Source organism: Chiloscyllium punctatum, chromosome 1 (genome assembly GCF_047496795.1).
Source record: "Chiloscyllium punctatum isolate Juve2018m chromosome 1, sChiPun1.3, whole genome shotgun sequence".
In the NCBI taxonomy this organism is placed as follows: domain Eukaryota; kingdom Metazoa; phylum Chordata; class Chondrichthyes; order Orectolobiformes; family Hemiscylliidae; genus Chiloscyllium; species Chiloscyllium punctatum.
Genome location: NC_092739.1, coordinates 162,316,660 through 162,335,707, shown reverse-complemented (window position 1 = coordinate 162,335,707; position 19,048 = coordinate 162,316,660). Strand labels below are relative to the sequence as shown.

The 19,048-nt window shown below is 43.9% G+C and overlaps 1 protein-coding gene across 3 annotated transcripts in view; it reads left to right on the top strand.

Annotated features, from left to right (window-relative positions):
- The window catches only part of LOC140481521 (polyadenylate-binding protein-interacting protein 2-like), a 128,010-nt gene that overhangs the window by 62,402 nt on the left and 46,560 nt on the right, over positions 1–19,048 (top strand). Inside the window, exon 1 of one of the 3 annotated variants that reach the window (XM_072577868.1) lies at positions 15,272–15,359. The exons of the other annotated variants lie outside the window; for them this stretch is intronic. The gene's annotated coding sequence lies outside the window, so the exon portion shown is untranslated. Of the gene's footprint in view, positions 1–15,271; positions 15,360–19,048 lie in introns of those variants that run through there. 3 annotated transcript variants of the gene reach the window in all.

Sequence of the window (19,048 nt, the reverse complement as noted above, 5' to 3'; positions counted from 1 at the left end):
ATGTCAGGGCTTTCCCTTTGTTCATCATCCACAACCAACTCCTTCTGGTAGTTTGCTTTAAACCTGTAACGTCTCTAACTTTTCATCCCAAGTGGGAAATTTAATCTCTGATGTTAACGCTGTTTTTTCTGTTCGCAGTATTTCTAGTATTTTTCTGCTCATCGTTCACTACAACTGTTTCCTATCACTTAGCCAGCTTTCAATTCTGTACTTTCCCTTGTATTCCTCAAATCAGTTTTGCTTCCCAACTGGTCATGTGGCACTTTTTTCAATGCCATTTGAAAGTCCACATGTACTACATTGAATGTATTGCTCTCATCAACTCTTGAAAAAACTTGAAAATTGCATCACTTGACTTTTGCTGATTCACATTTATTCATGTTTAAGTGACTGAAAATTTAACCTCAGATTACCCTTTCTCAAAACTTTACTATTATTAAGGTTAAACTGGTTGTTTGATTCTGATTTTTATGCTGGGGAATGGAGTGTATAGAGTTTCAGCTGGAGAAGGTTTTGTGAACAGTGGTCATAGATTTAAAAGGTATTAGGTTAGCTATGAAAAAGGACAGGAGCAATATAGAGTAGAATTACTTCATTAGTTGTCAACTAGTTTCTGTGGGTTGAGAACAGTTAATTTGCAATTGGAGATTGGCATGTTAAAATGCAATAGAACAATTGGCTACTAAATGCAATCATGATACATTCTCGCAAGATGGAACAATCAGGCAATCAAAACCAGTGCTCCCTTGGATGATGGAAGTGAGTGTAAGAAAGTAAAAAAAGTAGCCTTATGTCATAGTAAACAGATGCTTCAGTCCGACCAGTCCATGCTGAACATAATCCCAAACTAAATCGTCCCACCTGCCTTCTCCTGGCCCATATCCCTCCAAACCTTTGCTATGCATGTACTTCTCCCAAATGCTGTTTTAACATTGTAATTCTATCCACATCCACCACTTCCTCAGGAAGTTCATTCTACATATGAATCCCCCTCTGTATAAAAGATTAGCCCTTAAGTCTTTTTTTAAATCTCTCTCCTCTCACCTTAAAAATATACCCCCTAGTCTTGAAATCCCCCATCTAAGGGAAAATGTAACTATCATTAATTCTATCTATACCCGTCATTATTTCATAAAATACTACAAGGTCACCTCTCAACCTCCTACGCTCCAGTGAAAAATGTTTCAGCCTATCCAGCCTTCCTTTATACCTCAAACCTTCCATACCCGGCAATATCCTCGTAAATCTCTTCTGAACCCTCTCCAGCTTATTAACATCCTTCCTATAACTGGGTGACCAGAGCTGGACGCTATTCCAGAAGAGGCCTCACCAATGTCCTGTACAATCTCAACATGATTTCCCAATTCCTATACTCGAAGGTAGGAATAAATTGCCGCAGATGCTGGAATCTCTATAGAAAACACCAAATGCTGGAGATCACAGCTCTGATGAAGAATCATTTAGATTCAACATTAGCTTGCTCTTTCTCCATGGATGCTGTCTGACCAGCTGTGATCTCTAGCATTTATTGTTTCCTACAATCAAAGGACTGAACAATGAAAGCAAGCATGTCAAATGCATTTTTAACAACCCTGTCTACATATGACAAAAACGTTAAACGACTATGTATCTGCACCCTAGAATGGCTTCCTGATGAAGGGCTTTTTTCTGAAACGTCAATTTTCCTGCTCCTCGGATGCTGCCTGACCTGCTGTGTTTTTCCAGCACCACATCTTATTTGTACAACACTACCCAAGACCGTACCATTAATTGTATAAGCCCTACCTTTGTTTGTCTAAAATGCAAGACTTTGCATTTATTCAAATTGAATTCCCTCTGCCATTTTTCACTGTTGAAAAGTGTGGCACGAGAAAAGTATAGCAGGTCAGGTAGCTTCCGAGGAGCAGGAGAGTTGACATTTCAGGAATATTCCCTTCATCAAGAATCTGTGGAAGTGGTGGGGAAGGGGACCGAGAGTAAACTAGGAGAGTGGGGTTGGGTCGGGGGAAAGGTAGCTGGGAAGGCAATATGTAGATGCAGATGGGGAGGGTAATAGTGATAGTTCTATGGGGAGAGTGGAGCAGTTAGGTGGGAATGAAGATGGACAGGTAGAACAGTTCAAGAGGGCAGTGCCGGGTTGGAGGGTTTGATCTGGTGCGAGATGGGGGGGGGTGGGGGAGAGAGGATTAGGAAACTAGTGAAGTTTCTGATGACGTCATGTGGTTGAAGGGTCCCAAGGCGGAAGATGAGGCGTTCTTCCTCCAGTGGTCTGGTGGCTTGGATTTGGTGGGGGAGGAAGCCGAGGACTTGCATGTCCTTGGCAGAATGGGCAGGGGAGTTGAAGTAATCAGCCGTGGGTTGGTGGGGCTGTTCGGTGGGTGTGTCCCACAGTTAGCGTCCTGTCTTCTCAATGTGAGGCAATCACATTGAGAGCAACAGACACAGTAGATGAGGTTTTGGATGTGCAGGAAAATCTCTGCCAAATGTGAAAAGATCCTTTGGGGCCATGAATGGAGGTGTTGGTGCTCTTTTAACCTGTTGTGATGGCAAGGGAAGGTAGAGGGTAGGTTGGTAGGTGGCGTGGACCTAATGAGGGAGTCATGGAGGGAATGGTGTCTGTGGCACATAGATCGCGATGAGGGGAGAAATATGTCTCTGGTGGTTGGGTCTGGATGAGGGGACTGAAGGATGGGTCAGCAAGTTTGCAGATGACACAAAGGTTCAGGATCTCGTTAACAGTATAGAGGGCTGTTGTAGGTTGCAGTGGGACATTGACAGGGTGCAGAGATGGGCTGAGAGGTGGCAGATGGAGTTCAACCTGGATAAATGCGAGGTGATGCATTTTGGAAGGTTGAATTTGAAAGCTGAGTACAGGATTAAGGATAGGATTCTTGGTAGTGTGGGGGAACAGAGGGATCTTGGGGTGTAGGTACATAGATCCCTTAAAATGGCCACCCTAGTGGACAGGGTTGTTAAGAAAGCATATGGTGTTTTGGCTTTCGTTAACAGGGGTATCGAGTTTAAGAGTCGTGAGATCTTGTTGCAGCTCTATAAAACTTTGGTTAGACCGCACTTGGAATACTGCGTCCAGTTCTGGTCGCCCTATTATAAGAAAGATGTGGATGCTTTGGAGCGGGTTCAGAGGAGGTTTCCCAAGATGCTGCCTGGACTGGAGGGCTTATCTTATGAGGAGAGGTTGACTGAGCTCGGACTCTTTTCATTGGAGAAAAGGAGGAGAAGAGGGGACCTAATTGAGGTATACAAGGTAATGAGAGGCATAGATAGAGTCGATAGCCAGAGACTATTTCCCAGGGCAGAAATGACTGACACGAGGGGTCATAGTTTTAAGCTGGTTGAAGGAAAGTATAAAGGGGATGTCAGAGGCGGGTTCTTTACACAGAGTTGTGAGAGCATGGAATGCGTTGCCAGCAGCAGTTGTGGAGGCAGGGTCATTGGGAACATTTAAGAGACTCCTCGACATACATATGGTCACAGAAATTTGAGGATGCATATATGAGGATCAGTGGTCGGCACAACATCGTGGGCTGAAGGGCCTGTTCTGTGTTGTACTGTTCTATGTTCTATGATTCTATCCTTTGCAGTTGGAGGGGTGGAGTTCAAGGGTGAAGGTGTGGGAAAAGGAGGAGATGCGCTGGAAGGTATTGTTGATCAGTTGGGAGGGGAAATTGCATTTCTTGAAATAGGAGACCATCTGGGAGGTCCTGGCGTGGAATTGCTCCTCCTGGGAGCAGATACGGCAGAGGCAGAGCTGGTGTTGTGGTGGAGGTAGGTGCTGTAGTCCAGGTAGCTGTAGGATAATGCACTGTATCCGGAGATTAGTAGGGTGGAAGGTTAAGGCCAGGAGGATTCTATTCTTGTTGCAGTTGGTGACTGAGTGGAGGAGGTGCACTGGATGGCACTGTTGATCTCAGTCTCCGGCGACCGACATCTATTTCAAACCCACCAATTCCCACACTTCCTGAACTACAACACATCCCACCTCTCCCTTCCTGTTAAAACAGTGCTCCCTTACTCCCAATTCCTCCACCTCTGTTGTATCTGCTCCCACACTCCAGGACATCCCAGATGGCCTCCTATGTCAAGGACTGCTATTTCCCCTCCAGTGTGATCAACAATGCCCTCCAGTGCATCTCCTCCACTTCCTACACCTCCACCCTTGAACCCCCACCCCTCCAAATGCAACAAGAATAGAATCCTCCTAGTCCTGATCTTCCACCCCACTAATCTCTGGATACAGCGCATTATTCTCCCCCATTTCCACCACTTACAATCATACCCCACCACCAGAAATATATTACTGTTCCCATCCCAATCTGAGTTCTGCAGTGACCATTCCCTCCGTGACTCACTCATTAGGTCCACAACCCCTACCAACCCATCCTCCACACTAGACACCTTCCCCTTCTGCCGCAACAGGTATAAAACCTGCGGCCACCCCAACCCCACCAACCACTCCTCACCTCCATCTAAGGCCCCAAAAGGTCTTTTTACATCTGGCAGAGGTTTTCCTGCACAACCAAATACCTCATCTACTATGTCCTTTGCTCTCAATGTGATCTCTTCTATTTTGGGGAGGAGACAGGACACCAACTCACGGAAGGTTTCAGGGAACATCTCTGGGACGCTTGTACCAAACAACCCCACTGCCCTGTGTCCAACCACTTCAACTCCCCCTCCCACTCTACCAAGGACATACATAGAACATAGAAGAATACAGCGCAGTACAGGCCCTTTGGCCCTCGATGTTGCGCCGATCCAAGCCCACCTAACCTACACTAGCCCACTATCCTCCATATGCCTATCCAATGCCTGCGTAAATGCCCATAAAGAGGGAGAGTCCACCACTGCTACTGGCAGGGCATTCCATGAACTCACAACTTGCTGAGTAAAGAACCTACCCCTAACATCTGTCCTATACCTACTACCCCTTAATTTAAAGCTATGCCCTCTTATAATGGCTGACTCCATACATGGAAAAAAGGTTCTCACGGTCAACCCTATCTAAACCCCTAATCATCTTGTACACCTCTATCAAGTCATCCCTAAACCTTCTTTTCTCCAATGAAAACAGCCCCAAGTGCCTCAGCCTTTCCTCATACGATCTTCCTACCATGCCAGGCAACATCCTGGTAAACCTCCTCTGCACCCGTTCCAGTGCCTCCACATCCTTCCTATAGTATGGCGACCAAAACTGCACACAATATTCCAGATGCGGCCACACCAGAGTCTTACACAACTGCAACATGACCTCAGGACTCCGGAACTCAGTTCCTCTACCAATAAAAGCCAGTACGCCATATGCCTTCTTCACCTGTCCTGGGCTACCACCTCCACCAAATCCAAGCCACCCGACAACTAGAAGAAGAATGTCTCAACTTTCCGCCTTGGGACCCTTTGGCTATACGGCATCAACATTGATTTCACTACTTTCCTAATCCTCCCTCACCCCACCTTATGCCACATCCAACCCTCCAACTCGGCATCGTCCTCTTGAACTGTCCTACCTGTCCATCTTCCTTTCCACCTAACTGCTCCACTCTCCCCTTCGACCTATCATTATCACCCACCCCACCTGCATCTACCTATTGCCTATCCCAGCTACCTTTTCCCCATCCCCAACCCTCACCCCCACCCTCTTATTTTTCTTTCGGCCCCCTTCCCCCGCATTCCTGATGAAGGGCTTATGCCCGAAATATTGACTCTCCTGTTCCTTGGATGCCGCCTGACCAGCTGTGCTTTTCTAGTGGCACACTTCTTGACTCTGATCTCCAGAATCTGCAGTCTTCACTTTATCCTATTAACTGCTGTTCCCTCATCAATCTTTTTGGTGATTTCAAAAAAACTCAGTCAAGTTTGAGAGGCACTGTTTTCTTTGCACACAACCATGTTGACTATCTCTAAATCAATTTGTGCCTCTATAAGTGTCCATAAATTCTATCTTTTAAAGTCCTCTCCAGCAAATTACCCACAATCGAAGTCAGACTCTCGGGGCTGTAGTTCCCCGGTTTCTCCTTCCAACCTTTCTTTAACAAATTTACAACATTAGCCATTTTCCAGTCATCAGACACATTTGATAGGGTTCCCCATGGAAGGCTCATTCATAAAGTCCGGAATACTGGGACATAGGGAGATTTGGCTATCTGGATTCAGAATTGGCTAGCTGACAGAAGGCAGAGAGTGGTTGTAGATGGAAAGTATTCTGCCTGGAGGACAGTGTTGAGTGGGGTCCCACAGGGCTCTGTTCTTGGGCCTCTGCTCTTTGTAATTTTCATAAATGACTTGGATGAGGAGGTTGACGGGTGGGTTAGTAAATTTGTAGATGACACAAAGGTTGGAGTTGTTGTCGCTCGTATCGAGGGCTACTGTAGGCTGCAGTGCGACAGAGACAGACAGGATGCAGAACTGGACTGAGAAATGGCAGATGGAATTCAACCTGGATAAATGCAAAGTGATGCATTTTGGAAGGTCAAACTTGAATGCTGAATATAGTGTGGGGAAGCAGAGGGATCTGGGCGTGCAAGTACATAGATCCCTCAAAGTTGCCACCCAAGTGCATAGGGTTGTTAAGAAAGCATATGATGTTCTGGATTTCATTAACATGGGGATTGAGTTTAAGAGCCACGAGGTTTTGCTGCAGCTCGACAAGTCCCTGGTGAGACCATACTTGGAATATTGTGTCTGGTTCTGGTCACCCTACTATAGGAAAGATACAGAGGCTTTGGAGAGGGTGCAAAGAAGGTTTAGCAGGATGCTGCCTGGACTGGAGGGCTTACCTTATGAAGAAAGGTTGAATAAGCTCAGACTTTACTCTCTGGAGAGAAGGAGGAAGAGCAGTGACCTGATTGAGGTGTACGAAATAATGAGAGGAATAGATAAGAGCTTCCCCAGGGCAAGATTGACTAGTACGAGAAGTCATAGTTTGAAGATATTAGGAGGAAGGTATAAAGAAAACATCAGAGGTAGGTCCTTTACGCAGAGAGTTGTGAATGCATGGAATGCGTTGCCAGCTGTGATGGTGGAAGCAGAGTCATTAGGGACATTTAAACGACTGCTGGACATGCACATGGATAACAGTGGGTCGAGGGGTGTGAAGGTTAAGTTAATATAGTTTACATTAGGATTAAATGTACAAGTGAGTACAGTGGTTTTTTGATTATATGTTTTTGGAGATAAGTCTCTTGATTAACCTTAAAATATAAGCCATAGCTCTTAATTTAACCTTGTGCAATGTTTTGTAGAGGAATAAGATGGTGTTATTTTCTGGGTCTGTAGATTGTGAAGGAGCAAAAATGGCCTTTGCAGTGATATGTACTTCTTGTCAGATGTGGGAGTTTAAAGAGAGTTTAAGGGTTACTGCGGATTATATCTGCCATAAATGCTGTGAGATGCGACTCTTATCAGATCGAGTGGATCGGTTGGAATTTGCAGCAGCAACAGTATGTGATGGATGGCAGCTATAGGAAGGGGGAAAGTCTCAGATACAGTCACATAATGGGTTAACTCCAGGAAGGGTAAGAGAGGTCGGCACCGAGGGCAGGAGACTTTTGTGGATAAACCCATTTCAAACAGGTATGCTGTGTTGGAAAATGTAGGGGGGTGATGGATTCTCAGGGAAACGTAGCACGAACAGCCAAGTTTTTGGTATTGAGACTGGCTCTAATGCAACGAGGGGCATGTCGGCTTCCAAGAGATCAGTTGTGTTAGGGGATTCTGTAGTCAGAGGTACAGACAGACGTTTCTGTGGCCAGTAGAGAAAAAGCAGGATGGTGTGTTGCTTCCCTGGTGCCAGGATCAAGGATGTCTCAGAGAGGGTGCAGAATATTCTCACGGGGGAGAGGGGCCAGGAAGAGGTCATTGTCCACATTGGAACCAACGATATAGGAAGGGAAAAGGTTGAGATTCTGAAGGGAGATTACAGCGAGTTAGGCAGAAATTTAAAAAGGAGGTCCTCAGGGGTTTGTTATATCTGGATTACTCCCGGAGGTACGAGCTAGTGAGGGCAGGAATAGGAGGAGAGAGCAGATGGATGCATGGCTGAGGAGCTGGTGTATGGGAGAAGGATTCATATTTTTGGATCATTGGAATCGCTTTTGGAGTAGAAGTGACCTGTACAAGAAGGACAAATATACTGGCAGGGAAATTTGCTGGAACTGCTTGGGAGGATTTAAACTAGTAAGGTGGGGGGGGGGTGGGGTGGACCCAGGGAGATAGTGAGGAAAGAGATCAACCTGAGACTGGTACAGTTGAGAACAGAAGTGAATCAGTCAGGTCAGGTAGGGACAAGGTAGGACTAATAAATTAAACTGCATTTATTTCAATACAAGGGGCCTAATAGGGAAGGCAGATGAACTCAGGGCATGGTTAGGAACATGGGACTGGGCTATCATAGCAATTACGGAAACATGGCTCAGGGATGGGCAGGACTGACAGCTTAATGTTCCAGGATACAAATGCTACAGGAAGGATAGAAAGGGAGGCAAGAGAGGAGGGGGAATGGTATTTTTGATAAGGAACAGCTTTACAGCTGTGCTGAGGGAGGATATTCCCAGATATACATCCAGGGAAGTTATTTGGGTGGAACTGAGAAATAAGAAAGGAATGATCACCTTATTGGGATTGTATTATAGACCCCCTAATCGTCTGAGGGAAGTTGAGAAACAAACTTGTAAGGAGATCTCAGCTATCTGTACGAATAATAGGGTAGTTATGGTAGGGGATTTTAACTTTCCAAACATAGACTGGAACTGCCATAGTGTTAAAGGTTTAGATGGAGAGGAATTTCTTAAGTGCGTACAAAACAATTTTCTGATTCAATATGTGGATGTACCTACTAGAGAAGGTGCAAAACTTGACCTACTCTTGGGAAATAAGGCAGGGCAGGTGACTGAGGTGTCAGTGGGGGAGCACTTTGGGGCCAGCGAACACAATTCTATTTGTTTTAAAATTGTGATGGAAAAGGATAGACCAGTTCTAAATTGGAGAAAGGCCAATTTTGACGGTATTCGGCAATAACTTTCGAAAGCTGATTGGAGGCAGATGTTCGCAGGTAAAGGGACGGCTGAAAAATGTGAAGCCTTCAGAAATGAGATAACAAGAAACTAGAGAAAGTATATTCCTGTCTGAGAGAAAGGGAAGGCTGGGAGCCATAAGGAATGCTGGATGACTAATTAAATTGAGGGTTTGGTTAAGAAAAAGAAGGAAGCATATGTCGGGTATAGACAGGATAGATCGAGTGAATCCTTAGAGTATAAAGAAAGTAGGAGTATACTTAAGAGGGAAGTCAGGAGGGCAAAATGGGGACATGAGATATCATTGGCAAATAGAATTCAGGAGAATCCAAAGGGTTTTTACAAAGATATTAAGGACAAAAGGGTAACTAGGGAGAGAATAGGTGAATAGGGAGAGAGATCAGCAAGGCAGCCTTTGTGTGGAGCCACAGAAAATGGGGGAGATACTAAATGAATATGTTGTATCAGTATGTACTGTGGAAAAGGATATGGAAGATATAGACTGTAGGGAAATAGATGGTGACATCTTGCAAAATGTCCAGATTACAGAGGAGGAAGTGCTGGATGTCTTGAAATGGGTTATGGTGGATAAATCCCCAGGACCTGATCAGGTGTACCCAAGAACTCTGTGGGAAGCCAGAGAAGTAATTGCTGGGTCTCTTGCTGAGATATTTGTATCATCGATAGTCACAGGTGAGGTGCCGGAAGACTGGAGGTTGGCAAACGTGGTGCCACTGTTTAAGAGCCACTGTTTACGAAGGGTGGTAAAGACAAGCCAGGGAACTATAGACCGGTGAGCCTGACCTCGGTGGTGGGCAGGTTGTTGGAGGGAATCCTGAGGGACAGGATGTATATACATTTGGAAAGGCAAGGACTGATTAGGGATAGTCAACATGGCATTGTGTGTGGGAAATCATGTCTCACAAACCTGATTGAATTTTTTGAAGAAGATTAGGGCAGAGCAGTAGATGTGATCTATATGGACTTCAGCAAGGCGTTCGACAAGGTTCCCCATGGGAGACTGATTAGCAAGGTTAGATCTCATGGAATAAAGGGAGAACTAGCCATTTGGATACAGAACTGGCTCAAAGGTGAAAGTGGAGTCGCAGGTAGATAGGATAGTGAAGAAGGCGTTTGGTATGCTTTCCTTTATGGGTCAGAGTATTGAGTACAGGAGTTAGGAGATCATGTTGCAGCTGTACAGGACATTGATTAGGCAGACAGTTGGAATATTGCATGCAGTTCTGGTCTCCTTCCTATCGGAAAGATGTTGTGAAACTTGAAAGGGTTCAGAAAAGATTTCCAAGGATGTTGCCAGGATTGGAGGATTTGAGCTATAGGGAGAGGCTGAACAGGCTGAGACTGTTTTCCATGGAGCGTTGGAGGGTGAGGGGTGACCTCATAGAGGTTTTCAAAATTATGAGGGGCTTGGATAGGATAAATAGATAAAGTCTTTTCCCTGGGTTTGGGGAGTCCAGAACTAGCGGGCATAGGTTTATGGTGAGAGGGGAAAGAGAGGGGCATAGCTTTAAATTAGGGGGTGGTAGGTATAGGACAGATGTTAGGGCTAGATTCTTTACTCAGCGAGTCGTGAGTTCATGGAATGTCCTGCCAGTAGCAGTGGTGGACTCTCCCTCTTTATGGGCATTTAAACGGGCATTGGATAGGCATATGGAGGATAGTGGGCTCGTGTAGGTTAGGTGGGCTTGGATCGGCGCAACATCGAGGGCCAAAGGGCCTGTACTGCGCTGTATTCTTCTATGTTCTATATAAAAGAGACCTACGGGGCAACTTTTTCACGCAGAGGGTGGTATGTGTATGGAATGAGCTGCCAGAGGATGTGATGGAGGCTGGTACAATTGCAACATTTAAGAGGCATTTGGATTGCTATATGAATAGGAAGATTTTGGAGGGATATGGACCAGGTGCTTGCAGGTGGGTCTAGATCGGGTTGGGATATCTGGTCGGCGTGGACAGGTTGGACTGAAGGGTCTGTTTCCGTACTGTACATCTCTCTAACTCTATGGCCCACTATGTTGTGCCAAAATTAGAGTCAAAGGGCCTGTTCTGTGCTGTACTTTTCTATGTTCTGCCCCATTCCCATGATCTTAAACATGCCCTGAGTTCCGTTAGCCTTGCCTGTAAAATGTCTTGCTTTGAAGAACTAAATTGCATTTATTTAATTTACAACATACTTGATATATTATCTAAATTGACAATATCAGGATATCCTCATACTCCAGCTCTCTAAGACTCTTAAACTTTACAGTCACTTCTGGTTTCTTTCCACCTGTAATTTTCACCTTGTGTTCAGGAATATTTAATACAGTACTCAATTATGTCTCTGAAACCAGTCTCTGTTATCAACGCAATGTCATTCTCATTTTATGTGTAATCATTTTCTGTATCCTGTATATAATATAAATGACAACTTTCATGGTGAGGGAGTGGAAGTTTAGTTGAGGAGCAAGGACATGAATAAAACGTATTCCTGTGTCGAGGTGGTGTTGGATGTCTTGTGTTGTTGCAATAATATCCATCCAAACAAGTGGTGGGCATTACATCATATTCCTTACTTGAATCTTGTTGGAGAGGCTTTGAGGATCTGTGGCAATAAGCCAACCCTTGTAGAGTACTTTGTATCTGTACTGTGTTTATATTGCACTGTTGATATTGCTGGTCCTACTTGACTCTGAACAGAATTTTGGTTGTGGTCTAGTACCAAATGAGAATTGAGTAGAGATGGCTCGACTTTTTCTTGTTTGACTTGGTGTTTATAAGTCAGTCCTGTGGAACCAAATGGTTCTTGTCCAACTTGAAGTCAACATCACTGAACAGGTTATTTCAAGATAGGTGATCTCTTGATAACATTATTAAATACCTCCTTCAGTTTCTTTAAGAGGAGCATGCATTGCATTTATATTGTAACTTGCATAATCAATCCAATTCACTCTGTGTGAAATTAAGAAATTGCTAAAGGCATTTGTTCCTGCAAAGGTGATGGGTCCTGATAACATTATGGCAATAGTGCTTCAGAGTTGGGCTTGAGAACTAGCTACGCCTCCAGCCATGTTATTCAAGTACAGTTCCGACACTGGGATCTACCTGACGATGTGAAAAGTTACTCAGATGTATCTTGTACTGAAAATGCGTGACAGGTTCTGCAGGTTAGGTATTGCCCCATTTACACTCAAAAATCAGTCAAGTGGTAGAAGTGTCACCAGCAGAGCAGCAGCAGTGCAATCAAGCACCACTGGCTGAGCAATAATCTCTGCTTACTGATGCCCAGTTTGAATTCTGCTAAGGCTATTCAGCTCCTCATTTCATTACAGACTTGGTCCATTCATGGGCAAAGGAACTACACTTCAGAGATGAGAGGGACAGTGCTAGATACAAAACACATCCCTTAGATGAGTATGGTATCAAGACACCCCAGCGAAATGGGACTCAGTGGGAACCGCAAAGCAAAATCTCCCTTAATTGGAATTATACGCATCACAAAGGAAAATGCTTGTATTTGTTGGAGGTCAGGACATTTCTGCAGGGGTTCCTCAAGGTATTTTTATATAAACCTGTTTAGACACATATCAGGTCTTTGGCCCACGGGGGAGGGGCAGTGCCACTACACCATAAGAGCCTGAGTTGTTCTTTGGGGCAGTGTCCGAGGCAAACCATTTTCAGCTGTTTCATCAATGACCTTCCTTCTATCATAAGTTGTAGAAGTGGGGATATTCACTGACTACTAAATAATGTTCAACACCATTTGTGCCTCTTGTAGTCTATGTCTATAGGTAACAAGATCTGGAGTATACATGGGGCTTGAGATAATAAGAGAGAAATTGCATTCGTTCTACTAAAATGCCAGGGAATGACCATCTCTAATAAGGTCATGTCAAATAGCGGCATCAGTTCAAGGGACTGAATTGCCTTCTCCTAGTTCTTGTGTTGCGTTTATACATTCTGAGGCAGCTAGTTTTTTTTTAAATCAGTAAAGCAATCAGGATTATGGGCTTATGGTAAGAAATTGGAGTTGAGTATTATTAAATGAGCATAATCTTAAATAGCAGAATGCAGTCAGTGGGCCTAATGACCATCACCTGCTCGTTTGTCTTAAGGTCTTATCCTTAGGCAGCAGCAATAGCTTCTGTATTGATTATATCTGTTGTCCATTGTATCATGATCAGGTCAAAATTGTCCTTGGCTTTCTAGATTTGATGGAATACAACCCCAGCTCATGTAATTGCACCTCATAATGTAACCTTTAGAGGCCAAGTATCATTGTGGTAAATTTTAATTTTGCTTCCTCCAAGGTGAATTATTTTGAAGGTGAGGTGCCTAGAACTGCTCAGTATTCCAGTGGTGGTCCGAACAAGCTTCCTATAGCATGGCCTCTCTACCCTTATGCTTAACTTTTTTAGATCAGGCATTCTAGTTCTTCACACAGTGCACAACAGTGGAAATACTGCGTTAAAGCAACCAATATAGAAACTTGATCAGATTGACAGAATATTGTTGAAAGAACAAGAACAAAGAAAATTTACAGCCCAGGAACAGGCTCTTCAAGCCGGAGCTGATCCAAATCTACTGTCTAAACCTGTCGCCCAATTCCTAAGCATCTGTATCCCTCTGCTCCCCACCTACTCATGCATCTGTCCAGATGCATCTTAAATGAATCTACCGTGCCTGTCTCTACCACCTCTGCTGGCGACGCCCACCACTCTGTGTGAAGTACTTGCCACGTGTATCCCCCTTAAACTTTCCACCTCTCACCTCGAAATTGTGACCTTTCATTATTGAATCCTTCACCTTGGGAAAAAGCATGTCTCTATCCACCCTGTCTATACCCTTCATGATTTTGTAAACCTCAATCAGGTCCCCCCTCAATCTCCTTTTTTCTAATGAAAACAAGCCTAACCTGCTCTATCTCTCTTCATAGCTAGCACCTTCCATACCAGGCAACATCCTCGTAAACCTTCTCTGCACCCTCTCCAAAGTGTCCACATCCTTTTGGTAATGTGGCGACCAGAACTGTACACAGTATTCTAAATGTGGCCGAACCAATGTCTTATACAATTTTAACGTGACCTGCCAGCTCTTATATTCAATGCCCCATCCAATGAAGGCAAGCATACTATATGCCTTCTTGACCACTCTATCCACCTATGCAGCAACCTTCAGGGTACAACGGACCTGCACTCCCAGATCTCTCTGCCCATCAACTTTTCCCAAGGCTCTTCCATTCATTGTATAATTTGCTCTAGAATTAGTCTTGTCTAAATGCATCACCTCACATTTGTCTGGATTGAAATCCATCTGCTACTTTTCCGCCCAACTCTCCAGTCTATCTGTATTCTCCTATGTTCGGTGACAGTCCCTTATGCTTTCTGCTACTCCACCAATCTTCGTGTCATCTGCAAACTTGCTGATCTTACCAACAGTGCCCTCTTCCAGATCATTTATGTATATCACAAACAACAGTGGCCCCAGCACTGATCCCTGTGGAACACCACTGGTCACCTTTCTCCATTTTGAGAAACTCCCTTCAACCACTACTCTCTGTCTCCTGTTGCTCAACCAGTTCTTTATCCACCTAGCTAGAACACCCTGCACACCATGTGACTTCACTTTCTCTATTAGTTTACCATGGGGAACCTTATCAAACACCTTACTTAAAGTCCATGTATATGACATCAACAGCCCTTCCTTCATCTATCAACTTAGTCACTTCCTCAAAGAACTCTATTAAGTTGGTAAGGCACAATCTCCCCCACACAAAATCATGTTGCCTATCCCTGATAAGCCCATTCTTTTCTAAATATAAATAGATCCTATCCCTCAGTACCTGATCTGGTAGATTTCATGTTGGATCCCTAAGGTTCTGTGATAAGAATTTGAAAAATTGTATTCTAACCTGATCATTAAAAAAAATTTTATCCTGCAGTTTTAACCAATCTTGGTTCTTTCTGTTTAATAGGAAAATGAGAGTTCCATTTTGTTGTTAAGTGCGCGCAAAAAGAATGCTAGTGTGATGTTTTTTGTTCCAGTTAATATCTTGCAGGAATTTGCCCCTGAAACGAAAGGAATCTCTGGCTCTTAATTCTCTATTTTTGATCTTTGTCGATTCATGTTTGGGCATCTAATACTTATTTACATGGTCGGATTTGTGCTGGGAAGGGGGTGGGGAAATGTAGGTGTCAAATGACCACTGGTGCTGTCATATTCAGCAACTGAGAGTTCTAACTCTGGAAGGCTTCCACTTGGATTTTATATGCTTGTTGTGAAACATAACTGACAGTTTTTTTGGTGGAAGTGAATTTAAATGAGTTGGTGGTAAGGATCTGTGAAAGATCTCTCATTTTTTAATATCTTTTTGCCTCGCTAGTTTGTCTCAAAGTTGGACTGTGTTCTTGCTTTCAGCAGGGTGATTCAGTTTTTTTTAAATAGATCGCGCAAGCCAGGTGGAGATTGCTTCATGTTTTTGCCGTATAGAGTTTCTGGAGTTTGAATCATTGACTTTATGTCCAAGTCTTTAAGTTTTACCTGATTCCAAATTTCTCTGAGAATGCAGAAGGGGGATTAAATAAATGACTAGAGTAACCTTTTGCATCTTTTGAAAATCTGTTATGAAAAGTGTGTTGTAGCTTGTTGCTTTTTTCATTTTCCAGCTGGTTTTATGGTGTAACATGCGTTTTTTAAAAGCCAAAAAATTGACCTAACAACTGTTAAATGGGTCTTGATCCAAAATTTGATACCAAGAGAGACTTTTGCTATGTTACTGCAGCATTCAATGTTGCTGATTGAGTTTTAAATGAAATTATTTTGTTGAGGAATGGTTGTGCAGCAGTAAAGTCGTCTTAATCTCTCTTGCCATATCTACTCTGGCTGAAAACTTTCAGGTGATGCTTTCTAAGGTCACAGTTTGTAATAACCCACTGTGAGGCACTTGAAAGTGATCACATTCCACTTATTTCTCTTGTCTTTTTGTCTGAAACCTATATTCCCATAAGAAAGTAGCATTTAGGCTTTCAGGCATACATTTTTGAGCTGTAATAATCAGGGTGATGTTCTTGAGACAACTATTTTGCCAGAGGAGATGAACTTCTTTTTTAAAAAAATTGCCTTTTGGTTCTCTCACTGTTTAATAGCCATAATAAGGCCACCTTGAGAGTTGTGGTCTGGAGAGATATAGTAATGATGATGTGCTTTCTATTGATTTTTTTTTCAGGTTAGCAGTTTAGCAATCCAAAATTCTTTGGGGAAGACTATTGATCTTTAATTTGCCAGAACTTACTTAGAAATTCAGGAGCCTCTGTGCAATAGATAAACCATGTTGTTTTGCATTGAGATGTCGTTGTAGTTAGTCCTTCAAATTGGTAAGTGCAATGTCCGTCATCTGGGCTATTTAGTACATTTTTGGTTAGAACGTAAGTAACTGTTGAGGTCAATCTGCAGCTGAAAGTTTTTGCTCAAAATAGGACAGGATACTGCATGCCATTGCATTTTGGACAAGCTGCTTGCTTGAGATTTCCTCTCCGGTGATCATAACTCTGAAGAGAAATATTCAAAGTCTCTTTGTAGCATTTTCTTTGATTGCTTTGAGAGTGCGCCCCGGACTCTACTTCTGTATAGAAGATATAATTTGGTGAGCAAGTGTCAGGCATTTTAGCTACACAGGAAGTCACCTCAGTTGTGGCACTTTCAATATGATAATGATATTCAACATGCCAGCTTATGTGAGCAACTCAGTGTCTGGTATTTTGTCCTGTCGATTAATTTACTTTATAAATCTGTGGTATGAGAGTATTTCTGGCTAGACCCACATTTATTGCCCAGCACTAACTGCCTACAGGATTTGAACCTAGGTCTCCAGAGTATAAGTTTGAGGTTTGGAATTACTAGTGCATAACATTCCCTGGGTTGGAGTAATTGCCTTATAAGCAAAGTTGAACAGATTGGGACTCGACTTAGTGAAATTTAGAGAAATGAGAGGTGATCTCATTGAAGTGAAAAGGATTCATAAGGGGCTTGACAGGGTAAATACTGAGAGGATGTTTCCCCTCAGGAGATGATGTGGAGGTGCCAGAGATGGACTGGGATAGACAAAGTTGGAAGTCACAGGACACCAGGTTAAAGTCCAACCAGTTTATTTGAAATCACACAAGCTTTCAGACCACAGCCCCAACTTTAAGACTGAGATGAGGAGCAACTTCTTCTGAGTGTTGAGTGTCTTTGGAATTTGTTTCAGGGAGCTGTGGGGTCAGAGTCCTTGTGTAATTTTAAAGCTGAGAGAGATTCTGATTAGTAGTAGAATCATGGGTTATGGGGGAAAAACAGGAAAGTGGATATGAGTTTGATCCTACTGAGTAGCAGAGCAAGTTCAAGGAGCCAAGCAGCCGACTTGTCTTCCTATTTTTTAATGGTCTCATTACCACTGTATAGCTCCCAGGGTTTCCTCAACTTTTTTTTTTATCTGCTATGTGGACTCTGTGACCCACTTTTGCATCCACTGCAAAGGCTTCATATTCTTCATATAGTGAGGTGACCAGGACTGCATGCAGCACTTCATTTGTGACCTAACAAACGTTTTATACAGCTGCAACATAACTTGGCAACTTTTATACTCTGTGCCCTGTCCAATGAAGGCAAGAATTCCTTATGCCCTCTTTACCACCTTATCCACTTGTGTCACCACTTCCAGAGCGACAGACTTGTACTCCAAGATTCTATTAGGTAAAAACAATGACTGCAGATGCTGGAAAGCAAATACTAGATTAGTGGTGCTGGAAGAGCACAGCAGTTCAGGCAGCACCCAACGAGCAGCGAAATCGACGTTTCGGGCAAAAGCCCTTCATCAGGAATAAAGGCAGTGAGCCTGAAGCGTGGAGAGATAAGCTAGAGGAAGGTGGGGGTGGGGAGAAAGTAGCATAGAGTACAATGGGTGAGTGGGGGAGGAGATGAAGGTGATAGGTCAAGGAGGAGAGGGTGGAGTGGATAGGTGGAAAAGGAGATAGGCAGGTCGGACAAGTCTGGACAAGTCAAGGAGACAGGTCAAGTCAAGTTAAGACAAGTCAAGGTGGTCTCCTCTACATTGGGGAGACTGGGCACCTCCTAGCAGCGCGCTTTAGGGAACATCTCCGAGACACCCGCACCAATCAACCAAACCGCCCCGTGGCCCAACATTTCAACTCCCCCTCCCACTCTGCCGAGGACATGGAGGTCCTGGGCCTCCTTCACCGCCGCTCCCTCACCACCAGACGCCTGGAGGAAGAACGCCTCATCTTCCGCCTCGGAACACTTCAACCCCAGGGCATCATTGTGGACTTCTACAGCTTCCTCATTTCCCCTTCCCCCACCTCATCCTAGTTTCAAACTTCCAGCTCAGCACTGTCTCCTTGACTTGTCCGGACTTGTCCGACCTGTCTATCTCCTTTAGAGATGTACAGCATGGAAACATACCCTTCGGTCCAACCCGTCCATGTCGACCAGATATCCCATCCCAACCCAATCTAGTCCCACCTGCCAGCACCCAGCCCATTTCCCTCCAAACTCTTCCTATTCATATACCCATCCACACATGCCTCGTAAATGTTGCAATTGAACCAGCCTCCACCACTTCCTCTGGCAGGGTCCTGCAGTCTATTATCTCCCCTTTTGAATGTGACTTCCCAAAATGCATTACCTCACCCTTGCGCAGATTAATCTGCCATTTCTCTGTCCAATTTTCCAACTTATTGTATCATTTGACAACATTCCTCACTGTCCACAATAGGACCAATTTTTGTGTCATCTACAAACTTAGCAGTCAGACCACCTACATTTTCATCCAAAACATTACAACCATCAGAGGTCCTAGCACTGATCTTTGCAAACCACCACTGGTCACAGATCTCCAGTCAGAAAGATACCCCTGCACAAATACCCTCTGTATTCTGTAACCAAGCCAATTTTGTATCCAACTCATTATGGACCCCATGAAACTTAATCTTCTGGCCAGCCTACCATGAGGGACCTTGAAAAGT